This window comes from Typopeltis vanoorti, chromosome 3, assembly GCF_054136105.1.
Source record: "Typopeltis vanoorti isolate ZY-2024b chromosome 3, IOZ_Tvanoo_1.0, whole genome shotgun sequence".
Classification (NCBI taxonomy): domain Eukaryota; kingdom Metazoa; phylum Arthropoda; class Arachnida; order Uropygi; family Thelyphonidae; genus Typopeltis; species Typopeltis vanoorti.
In genome coordinates this window covers 83,416,839-83,429,764 of record NC_143551.1, presented here as the reverse complement: position 1 = coordinate 83,429,764, position 12,926 = coordinate 83,416,839, and the positions used below count along the sequence as shown (strand labels likewise).

Below are 12,926 nucleotides of genomic sequence, written 5' to 3'. Positions count from 1 at the left end.
AGGTTGTTCCAGCAAGCCATGAAATGATATTATTTCTCATTTTAACTTTGTTGGACAGGTTGGTGATGTGCCTTTTATAGGTTAGGCTTTAGTTCAGGCTCACTCCAAGGTATTTTGGGGGCTCATGTTCTACCATTTTGAAACAGAAAGAGAGATTGAGGTGTCAATTTGCCTCTGCATTGCTCAGGCAGAATGATGTGAACACAGTTTTTGTTGGATTTGGCTTCAGGCACCACTGTTTGAAGTACACCTCCAGGATGTTCAGGTCTGTGTTCAAGGTTGTTTCCAGGTTGGCAAAGGTAGACTGGTGTAGGATAGCGAGATCATCAGCGTATACATATTTGCTTGAGCTGGTATGTGGTAAGTCAGACATGTAGATGTTAAATAGTGAAGGGGATAGCACGGAGCCTTGTGGAAGACCACTGTGGAGGAATCTGGGCCTGCTCTTTTTTCCATCAATATGGACCAGGATCTTTCTGTTGGAGGGAATGGATTCAAAAAGCTGGAAAGTTGTTTTGCATCTTATGATATTGTTTAATTTGACTGTGTCATAAGCTGATGTTAGGTCGATGAAAGTGACTGTGAATTAAAGTTTCTTCTGTAAGCCTGCTTAATTCTGTGTTGTCAAGGCCAGGACCTGGTCACAGCAACTTCATCCCGTCTTGAAGCCAGCTTGTTCAATCGGGAGTGCTCTTTCGATGAGTGGTAAAATTCTTTTAAGGAGAATTCATTCAAAGAGCTTAAAGGTGGAGCAAAGCAAGGAGATAGGTCATAGATTTTTGAGATTATTTGGATCTTTCCTTGGTTTGGGCACAGCAATTATGTGTTACAAAAATTACCAAAACTGTGGCGGGAAGCCACAGTTTTGGTAGTTTTCCAGTTGTTATAATGTTTGAGAAAAGAGCAGCCAGCCATGTTTGACCTCGTTAGCTGAAATGTTTTAGAAACTCGGGGAGGATACCATCCACTCAAGCAGCCTTACCATTCTTGGAGAGTTTTTAAGGCTACCTGCACTGTCATCAAGAGAAACTGGCTGTACAAGTTCAGGAAGCTTGGAAGCCATCTTCAGATTTTTTCTGATGGAAGATTGCACAGTTATTTTCCTGGTAGACTGGGACTTATCTTGGTGTTAGTAATGATTAGTCCATGTCCTGTGCAGAAGGCCAGTAATTATCGACGATTATTATTAGCTTTGCCCTTTTCTCGAAATTTTCCCAAAATGTTTCTATATGCCTAGTGAGATTCATTTTCTACTATGCTGTTCAGGTCTCCAACAAAGACCACTTTTTCCATTTTCTTTATGTCAGCTGTCTGTTCTAATGACTCAAAAATCTCCTCTACTACTTCTTTCTTAGAAGAATCTTCTTTGGAACTATAGGCACAAATAAGTTTAATTGTCTATTTCCACATTTTGAAGTTGGCTCACATAACTCTTCTTGAAACTGCCTTCTAATTAAGAAGTTTATCTTCATGTTTGGTGTTGAATTCTATCACTACTCCTTCCTTTCCTTGTTCATTATTACCTGAAAATAGCATCCTATACTTATTATTTAGTAATATCTCACCTGTTTTTGTCTTCTTGTCTCAGTAATGTCAATTATGTCCACATGGTACTTTTCCCATGCTTCTGCAAGTTCGATTTCCTTTACATTACTACTCCTGATGGTTCTTATCTTCATTTCTTTTGATGTTGGCTTTCTTTTTCTTCTAGATGTTGAATTGAAGCTTGTTCCAATACCTGACTTTTCATTGTTTGCACTGGTTCTCTGACAAAAACAGTGGGGGCCTTGTTTAACCAGGTAACACCCCAGCAGGCATGAAATCTTATCATGTTGTATCATCATAAGCATTTGTGGTTTAAGCCAATAAAAAGTACAATTTGGTTGGCTAAGTCCCAAATTGCCAGCCCATTCTGATTTGTTCAGTACTCAGTAAATACCTACTAATGGAGCACACCACATGAAGGTGAGAATTGGACATTAGGTCCGGTTTTTCATATTCCTGAAAGGCGATGTGGAAGTCTTCTCCCAGTTATTTGGCTTGGACCCTTAAGCAATCTCGATTATTTTGAAATTTGTTTTTCTTGTATATGATTGTAAACAACATTGAATAGTTTCACAGTTCCACCTTATGCATGTTCAAAAATCAGATACTGCAAAGCTTTTTTTTTTTTTTAAACATTTAGAATCAAAGCTGGTTATTCATTCTGTTAGAGGATTGCAATTTTAAAATGAAATTAAATAGGTGTGTTGGATTATTAGTTACACATGTATTCACAAGATGAAAGAATAATAATTTAATTATTATTATTTAATACAGCTATATTGCAAATTATACACATATGAATTTCAATGAGCACCGATGTGAATCATCTGAACAGATGGACTACATTTAGGATTTGAGCATTTTGAGTATGTTTGGGGAGGGAAAAATAGAAAGTTGCTGAAATGAGCTAAGCAGACTGTAGATTATAAAAAAAAGCAACAAAGTAACATGTTATGTCTATACACAAATGCCTGGAACATTAGAAACAAAGTGATTGAGTTTTGTTGCTTCAGTGAATACATTGAAGCCTAAAACTGTTGGTATTAGTTAAACCTGACTCTCAGAGACAGATGTCTTAACTGGAATTAAGTGCAAAGGATATAATGTTTATAGGAAGGAATGACAGAGGAGATACAAGAGGAGGGGGGGGGCAGTGCTACTATATCAGATTACTTAAGTCCACTTAGGATAGAAACACATGAAAGCAATAATCGTAATATTGTCCTGTGTAACACCAAGTTTGAAGCTATATGGTGGGAAGTGGCAACTAACAGGGTGAAATACATAGTAGGATGTTGCTACTGACCTGGAGATTCAGTTGCTGGGGATGAAGAAATGAACTTCCAAACTATCCTGATGAGCACCAAAAAAGTCATTATTACGGATGACTTATAGATGTTGCGTAATACCTTTTCCAAGCGGCATGTGAAAGAAGAAACTCGAGGACAAAGTGTTAGATTTGTTCATGGTGTCAGAATGTCTCAGTTAAGGATGTGACTGTTTTGTCACCAGTTGGTTGGTGACAGCGATCATCCCGTACTGATTTGGAAAGTAGTGAACTATATGGATGTTCTAATTAGGACAGGTTTTATGCTGAACTACAAATCTGGAAATTATGAAAAACTCAGGAGAATGCTATCTTTGGTTCCATGGTATCAGTTGTTGAATGTGAAGGAAGGATATCAGCAGTGCAGGATTTATGCATAATTTAAGCATCTTTTCTTGAACAGATGCCTAAATTATGTGATATCTGATTGTGTTCATAAAGTTCAAAGAACAAATAGAATAAGAGTGAGATGAATGTGCAATCTTATTAAACAAGAGATCTGAAAGAAGAAGACGAAGTAGAAGAAATATCATGAAGATAAGAGTAACATGTGTTCAGAAATACATAAGGCCTGAGGCCAAAAAAGTTATGATATTATAAGGAAACTCGCTACACAGGATAAAGGCAACCCAAAAGAGTTTTATCATTATGCTACAAGTAAAAGAATAAATGCAGAAAAATAGCTTTACTGAATGCAGACAGTAAACATTGGAAATATCAGAAGCATAGCTCAAATAATGAGTGCTAACTTGACTGAGATCTATCAACCTGATGTACATGCTACCACCACATTGGATGAAGAGATAGAAGTGCATAAGAAGGGGAGGTTATAGAGTTGTTGCACAACATGGATAAGAATTCAACAATTGGGACAGATGGGATATCAGTGCACATGCTAAAGGAATGTTCAGCCAAAGTGGTAGGCCATTGACATGTTTGTATATTTGAGTCTTAGCTCAGGAAAGATACAAGAATGGAAAGAATGTATGATAATCCCATTGCACAAGGGTGGTGCAAAGACTGATGTGTCTAACTACTGGTGTATCAGTATTTCTGGAGTAACTGAAAAGATATTAGAGAAGCTGATGAGAACTCACATATGGAAGTGGGTGGGCATACAAGATATACTTTGCAAGGAACAGTATGGGTTTACTAAAGGGAGGTTATGTCTGAGCAATTTGCTCATATTTTATAATAATGTTATGACTGAATTGGATAAATGGAATGGATACTTTATGATGCTGTTGGACTTCGCTAAGTCATTTGATAGGATACCACATGAAAGAATTTTGCCTAAACTGTAGAATATCGGACTGGCATAAGAACTATTGGCTGGGATAAGTGGGTGGCTGACAGACAGGTATCAGAAAGTGGTATATGGAGGATGTGAATCTGTCAGATTTAAGGTGACCAGTGGTGTGCCCCAGGATAAGTCCTTAAACCACTGTTGTTTAATCTATACATTAATGACTTTGGAAAGGGGCTGACATGAGATATGCAGTTGTTTGCTGATGATGCAAAGATAGGCAGGGCAATTAGAGATGCTATTGATATACAACATTTACGGGGTGATTTGAATAGACTGGAAGTGTGGGCAAATGATAAGTGTAAAGTTATGCACTTTGACATGATGTGATATCCAACAGTATATTATATTGGTGGGATTATGTTTGAAGTAACTAACAGCCTACAGATGTTGGATTTATGGTGGACAGAAAGTTGAAGTTCAAAGGTCATACTACAAAAATTGCAAATATAACTAACAGGATAACTGCAATGTTGAAATGAACATTGACATGTAAGAATATGGAAGTCATTTAACATCTTCAGAAGACCTTGATAATGACCATACCTAGACTACTGTGCACAGATTTAGTCTCCTGGGTTTCAGAGAGTAAAGATGTGTAAAGGCTGCAAAGAAGAGTTAGAGATGATTCGGTATTATAGAACATAGATTAATTGCAGATAATGGTAGACAAAACAAAGAGAGAGTGATATGATAGAGGTCTATAAACTTTCAAGAGGGCATTACAGGATATCGGTTGATCAATTTTTCATTATATGGAAGGTATGGGGTATTTGTAGAAGTTAAGTTTGAATGCATTGAAGAAAGGGATAAGAGTTAGATTTTTCCTCATAGGACCATAAGTAAGCAGAACAGTTTGCCTGTTGAATTAGTGAGTGCATCTAGTATGAATGAATTTAAGAGAAAGCACAACAGCTGTTTTGGGTGATGTATGGCCTCTCTAGATAAGTCCTTGACTCCATGGAGGTCTAATAATAATAATAACAACAACAATAAATATTTCAGCCTTAAATTAATGGGCCATCATCCGTGCATTAGCATAATCACAAGGTAAAGCTAGAACAAGGAATGTTTATCCTATTTACAGAGCTGCACCCCCCACGCCAGAGTGCCACCATGTGGATGGTTACAAAATCAAATAAGATTACAATTTTTAGAGCTAAAACTAAATTTACATGTTCTTGTAGATAAGCTTATACGTTGGTAAAACATGACTATTAAATTATTTCAGGAAATTACAATGTATACTGGAATACATGATTTACATGATTTGAAATACAAAAATTAACAAAATTTAGATAAATAATTGAATGATACAGCATTGTATTTAAAACAAAAAAAAAGGAAGGGGGAATACTCTATTGCTTGCCATTGATAAGGATGAGACTTTCACAAATCTTGGTTATAGATAGGCAGTCATTCTTATTTAATTTTGGATGGCAAACAAGGGCTTCAGCACTCCATTTAAATAGTTTCTCAAACCTAAACCAGCACTGATGTAAAAGGTGATTAGTGAACCAGAGGACATGTTGGTTGATCAACCTACAGCACATTAGTACGCAGGTGGGTCCATAAGTTGCCAACCTAAATTTTAGAGGTGACAGAAAGAAAACAAATGTCACTTTTCAACATAATCACCCTTTTACTTCAACACACTTTTCATATCATTGAATTAACATGCGCTTGAAAAAAATAGTCTGTACATTTTAGGCCATTTTGTCTGCAAAATGGCCTAAAACTGCATCTTTCACCTCATTTTCATCTAAAAATTTTCTTCCTCGAAGATCTTTCTTCAGTTTCAAGAAGAGGTAGCAGTCACTGGGTGCTAGATCTGAGCTGTAGGGTGGGTGTTCAACCTCCTGGAAGCCAAAGTCCTTCACTCCAGCCTTTGCAACAATAGCAGCATGGACTGGAGCATTGTCGTGAAGCAGGCGAACACCAAACCTCAGCATTCCTCATCTCTTCTCCTTTATGACATAATGCAGTCTGTGCAGGAGTGAAGCATAATATTCTGCATTCATGGTGGTATTCCTTTTCTTGAAATTAATCAAGAGAATTCTCTATTAATCCCAAAATATTGTTGCCATGATCTTCTTGGTGGAGTGAGTGAACTTGGCTTTTTTCGGCAGTGCTTTGCCTGGCTTGCATCATTCCATGGATTCCCTTTTGGAAAGAAGATCATAATAAAATACCATGTTTTCATCCCTGCTGACAATGGATTCCAGCACTTCTCTCTGATTCCCTTGGCAAAGCTCTAAAAACTTGAGGGAACAGGTCACACGATGCTCCTTCTGAATTCAAGAGAGAGATGTCAGGACACCCACCTTGCACTGACCTTCGTCATGTGAAGCTTCTTGTAAATGATGCGAAAGATAGTTGTTATAGAAATCCCCAACCCTGAGATTTCTTTGAGCTTCAGCTGCCTGTCATTGAGCAATTCCTCCTCAACAAGAGACATTTTCCTCAGTCATCACTTCCACAGGCTGATCATCATCATGGGGATCATCTTCGATGCTCTATCTTCCTAGGTGAAACTGTTCAGCTCATTCCTTCATGGTGGAATATGAAGGAGATGCTTCCCCATAAACACCAATCCAATTGCTGTTTGATAGCACTCGAGGAAAGCCCTTCTTTGGTGAAAATCTTTATCATAGCGCAGTACTCAATTTTTAACATTACAGCTCTAAAAACTTGAGGGAACAGGTCACACGATGCTCCTTCTGAATTCAAGAGAGAGAGAGATGTTGGGACACCCACCTTGCACTGACCTTCATCATGTGAAGCTTCTTGTAAATGATGCGAAAGATGGTTGTTATAGAAATCCCTAACCTTGCTGAGATTTCTTTGAGCTTCAGCTGCTATGTGTTAGTCAAACGAGTACCTCCAACTGAATAATGCAGGTTGAGTTAAAACTGGTACACTAACCTCCCCACAGATGATGCCATCTGTCACGCATGGCATTTTAAAATTGGCGTGAATTTTGGAACCTACCTCCAACTGAATAATGCAGGTCGAGTTAAAACTGGTACACTAACCTCCCCACAGATGATGCCATCTGTCACGCATGGCATTTTAAAATTGGCGTGAATTTTGGAACCTACCTCGTATAGTATATGGGAGGAGCTTTGAGAAAGGAGGAACTTGATCATGTTAGATTTTGAAGTTGTGTACGTCGTATTCCTAGGAAAACATATGGGTGTGGAGGTTGTTTTAAAGTACAGCAATAGCAGGAATGAAGGAGGAGAAAGAGAAACTTGTTCTATGAGTATGAAGTGGAACTGTGAAAGGGGGGGTGTAAGGTGGCAACTGCAGGTGTTTCAATGGATTTTGTAGAGAGGAGGGAATTACTGATGCTAGTTCTGATGAACATTTAGCATGGAAATACTTATAGTACTTAGATGCATAGAGTATATACTAGAGATGAGTCATTTATTAGTCTGATTCCTCTCTTCTGTATTGCATCGAAAATCTTTAGAGAGCTGTTGGGGGCACCGCCCCAGATGTGTGAGCAATGCTTGATAGATGGGAGAATTTGAAATTTGTACAGAGTTAATAGTTCAGAGATAAAGAAATACCTTGAGTTAAAGAGGAACCCTAATTTTTTGGATGCTGAGGGTGGCAATGGTTGTAATGTGTTTATGCTAGGAGCGTTCTGATGTCCAGGAGAGAAATCTCACCTTGTCAAAGGTAAGGCTGGAAGAATATGGATTTTTTTTGTGGGAAATAAGGCAGAACTGTGTTTTGCAAGCATTGAAATTTACAAGGTTATCCAAACCCCATTGAAGAATGGTTTGAAGATAATTTAATTTAGATTTGCAGTGATTGTTGCTCTGTAGTTGTGGTAGTTTGTTTGGTGCAAGGTCTGTCCAGTGAGGAGGAATGTAATAATGTACTCTGATCAATGAAACGGTATGTCAGATTGATGGTTATGGAGCAGGTCATTGATATATATATATATATATGGAAGAAAGAGGGTGGGTGAGACAACAGAACCTTGTGGGACACAAACATTAGTTGCATAGTTAAAAGATAGAGGACCATCCACCATTACATGCAATATGTACCCAGCAAGAAAATTGGCAACTCAGTTGCAGAAGTTATGCGACTGACCAAATGATGGGGGCTTACTTAATAGGCCCTTGCCAGTCCTTGTCAAAAGCCTTGGAGATATCACTCGGGATTCGACAATGATTATTAGTCGAGTACTTTCAAGGTAGCATAGGAGTTGGGTAGTAATGGTTCTTTCTATTAATTTGGAGAATACTGAAGTGAGAGAGATATGCAGTAGTTGGATGGTAAAGGTTAGGTTTCCCACCCACCCCCTTTTTTTTTTTTGGAATAGATTGTACGTGGGCTAATTTCTGTAGAGTAGTTGCCAGTGGAATAAGACATAAAGAAGCAACATAAGAGTCAGCTCTGGAGTGCAAATCTTCAGGACAACTAGAGGAATACTATAGAGGCCAAGTATCTAATTCAGACAGGATTTTCCTAATCACTGATAGATAAGTGGAGGCATTAAGTATTGGGTGTTTGGAGTGGTTGGGGGAACATTTATCAAAATCATCTATGCAGACATTTGATGAAGAGTATGATGTCAGGAGATTTGCTTTCTTTGTGGGTGCAGTGGTAGAGGGAGCAGCGTTGGATAAAAAATTGTGGCCAAATGCCTTATCAAAATGCACAGTTACCATTTGGGCATGTTTCCTACTTTGGGCTCTTTTGAAATTGGATTTTGATACATGGATAATTTTCTTGCAGCTCTTTTGAACTTTGTTGTAAGCAATGTGAGAAGGCAGAGTTGTTGACGATAGCCAGCCAGTTGTGGTATGCTTGGTTCTTTACTTGTACAGCCTTAACACATCTTTTGGAGAACCAAGCTTACTTAGCAAGGAATGGAGGAATACATGCTTCCATTCCAGAGAGGATTACTTCAGTGATGCATTGATTGGATATGCTTGGATTGGAAGTTCAAAAGCAATAGTCCAATCAAGGGAATGAAGCATAGAAATCTCAGATTTCATCCACTTAGCATTCTTAAAATGTCAGACAACTCTTGGTTGGGGCTGTGTGGATGTTGCTCAGTGGGAGAAGATATAAGCACACGGCTATGGTCAGAATAACCTAAGGAGATACAACTTTCAAAGTCTATTTGGAGAGATCACTAGTGAAGAAGAGGTCCAGAGTGTTTGGAGAATGGCTGGAATTATCTTATACTCTGGTGGGTATGTGAACAATCTGTCTAAGGTTTATTGTGAACAAACATCTCAGCATCTCTACCTGCCTAGTCTGTGCAGTTGGAGAAAGAAAGCCAGTTGGCATTGTGGATGCAAAAATCACTGAGAAAGATAACCTCACTGCTAAGAAAGCTAGACTAAAGGACACTGACTTTCAAGGAGAGGAAATCAAAGAGTTCAGAGTCATTGGTAACACATATATAGAATATGCATTTGACGCAGTGTAACAGGGAGATTTTCAGCCGAAGAAGATCATTCAGGATGTTCTAAGTTGAATCCTATCCTACTCTACATCCATCCTAGGATGGGTTGAGCCCCCCCCCCCCCACAACAGGGGCTTACAACTAATTAATGCAGCTGGGTTGTCACTCCTTGCTACATCCCCCAAGGGCAATATTCCTAACTGTAATCCATGTGTGTTCAAAGGGGCTGTTTTGCCTGTTCTGGGGAACGAAAAACCAAGATTCTGGGTGAAAAACCTGCTGCCTCTGTATGAGACTGGCTAACTCACCTTTCATTGAAAGAGACCAGATAAAGGTTCCTCGTGTCACTGACAGGAATCAAACCCAGGTCTTTCCAACCAAAGGGCTTCGTCTATACTGACTGAGCTACAGAGCCTCTTTAAGTTGAATGCCCTCTGACATATGTCAGAATGAACTAAGCACATATGCCACCCTTGAAACAAAAGGAGTTGAAGTGTGTATTTGGGGAAGTTGAGATAGGTATACTTGGAGAGGCTGAAATTTGGGTTTCTGTCAGGAAAAGCAGGTGTGGTTTTAAAGACTGAAGGAGGAAGTGGCCACTTGAGGTTGAAGCAGAGACCATGTAAATTTGTAAAGTGGATATGGAAGTCTCTGTGGGATTTGATGAAAATCACACACATTTCCTATGCAATACTTTGGTTTTCAAGTTCACTAGTAACAGCATTCAATTTCAATACCAGTAGTCCTCTTTTGTAGTTGATGTTCAATGTTTCATCACTGCTTTGTTGTTTTTCTTTAAGTTGTTGTTGAAGTTGTCGGCTTTGTTCATGCTGGCTAAAGGTAAGGTTATTATACAAGTATCCCCATGGAGTCAGAAGACTCATCGTGGGAGATCAACTCACTATATATTTATCACTTCCTTTCCTCGATTCTATCACTGGGCCCAGCTGATATCTGAGATTGAGAAGAAATGACTTTGAGGTTATCTATAGCTGCCATAAGTTCTCACATACTTGCCAGTGTGTTGCAGATTACTTTCACCAGTCATGGGAAGTGTGTCCTGTCCCTTCTTCATAGGTCCAAAGCAGTGGGACCCAGTGATTTTTCTGCAATTAAAACTGGAATTTTCCATTAGATTAGTGATGTCTTCCTTCAGCATATCATTGTTTTCAGTGTGGAGATCGAGTATAATGGCACTGTATTTTTTCTTTTCAGCCTTGATCAAGTTGTGCACATTGACGTGATGAGGCTATGGAATTAGTTGGTATTGGTGGTGGACGATTTTATATCGAAGCACTGACTGTGGATCTTCAATAGCTAGTCTTTAATTGATTTCATTTTGAGGGAGAAGGCTTCATCGATAGCAGCAAGGCATTGCTCCAAACTTTGACGTGTTTTTCTAAGTCCAGAAACTTTTTTTTTTTTACTGAAGAGAGGCGCAGTGGGCAGAAGAAAGGCTGGTTCAAATTCACAAGAAGTTTACATGCTGATTCCTCAATTTTTATGTAATGAGCATGTGACCATTGGCAACAAAAATCACACAGTAGGCCTTTTTTGGTGTCTATGACTTCTAGTCTGTAATTGCAACACGTGACAGTATCACTGGATTTATTGTTGCTGGTTGGCTGTGCTGCATCAGATGTGCATGGAACACTCAGTAATCATGGGACTTTTGCCATCTTTGCTTTTTTGTGGATAGTATTAATGGATGCTTGTATGTGGCTAATATTATATTAATAAAAAGACTGTTATTGGACACTTTAAGGGTACTTGTGGGTTTCTTAGTGGTATTAATTCTTTAAAGAATTGCTGCTGCATTTTCATTAAGTGAAATTTACTTAAGAAATCACTTTTAAAAAAAGTTCAGCATGTGGCCAGATTCAGAAGCATCCCTACTGACTTTCTTAGCCAAAATCAACAACACATCAACTTCACCACGAAAACGGAGGGGAAATTAGCCATCCAGAGCATCCTCCTTTCCTATACACCATATAGAATATTTACCACATCTGTTCACTGTAAACCAACCTTCACAGGGTGCCACATACAGCACAATTCAGCCCAGCATCCGTCTCTAGAAATAGGCATCTTCAAATCTTTGCTCTACAGTGCACATGTTATCCTTCAATTTCTAAGCTCTCCAAAAAGAACTGAACACCATCCAGTGCATCATACTACACAATGGCTTCACCTCAAGGAAGTTTAAATGCATCCTGGACAGGTAAAAACATAACTTAACACATACAAACCATATGCTGGGATACCACCCCAAGTCTAACCCCCAAGAACAATCCTGAACCTCATACTAAAAATTAACAGAATGAATGAATGAGAATAATTAAACAGCAAGTTTAATAATTTCTGTATTTCGGAATTTCTTATCCCTACACATCCCAGGTATTTTAGAGGTGATTGCAAAGATTCTGAAAAGATACAGTTTAGTCCCTTCATTATTTTCTTTCTACATTTCAATCATTTAATTTTAGTTTTAATTTTAATCTTATTTAATTTTGTAACTATTCATATGGTGGTATCCCAGCACCTGATCAGCTCTGTAAATAGGATAAACATTCCTCGTTCTAGCTTCACCTTGGGATTATGTTGATGCAGTGACAATGGCCTGTTAATTTCTGACCAAAATATCTGCAGTAATAAAAATTATTATTCTTTCATCTTATAAATGTGTGTGTAATAATCTGTATTAGGTCATAATTGTCAATAAAAATTTGCAAATAGGTGTGTGCATGCATGTGCATTCTGAATCATATTTTATTTTCTTATATGGATCTATAGTAAGAAATTTCACCATTATATCAATTAGATGCTTCTATAATGCACTAAGAATCACAGTGTATTATCATTCTATCACATAGAATGACTATCACATTTCTCTTTAAAGTCATTTTACCACTAGTGCATCCACTTCCTCTGACACACATTTTACTCATTCTGTTTGCCATGAGACAAATTGCTCACATTCCCTTGTTAATAAGTATAGACTTATTCAAATTCAAACAATTATGACTCATTCTTTCTCCTCTTGCGACTCGGGGCTTGTGACCTGCAGGCATGGGCATGGCTAACCCGGGGTCCCAGAGCTAAGTAAGATCAAAGCTTTTGGTCATACTTTTCTCTAACTCTTCCACTTCCTGCTTCTACCCTCATACTAACATTCTTCCTAATGTGGATTCTTTACTTAAAACTTTCTGTCTGTCTCTTTTCTTGCTTACTAACTCCAAGAGGAAGTCCTCCATTCTCCCTGAAGCTATTAGAGTACTCGAGGGCTAGGGGTATTTCCTCCTCTTTCAACT

General features: G+C 38.4%; 1 protein-coding gene across 1 annotated transcript in view; it reads right to left on the bottom strand.

Moving 5' to 3' along the window:
• LOC150108335 (complex I assembly factor ACAD9, mitochondrial-like) overlaps window positions 1-12,926 on the bottom strand; it is a 387,096-nt gene that overhangs the window by 310,904 nt on the left and 63,266 nt on the right. The gene's annotated exons all lie outside the window — the stretch shown is intronic.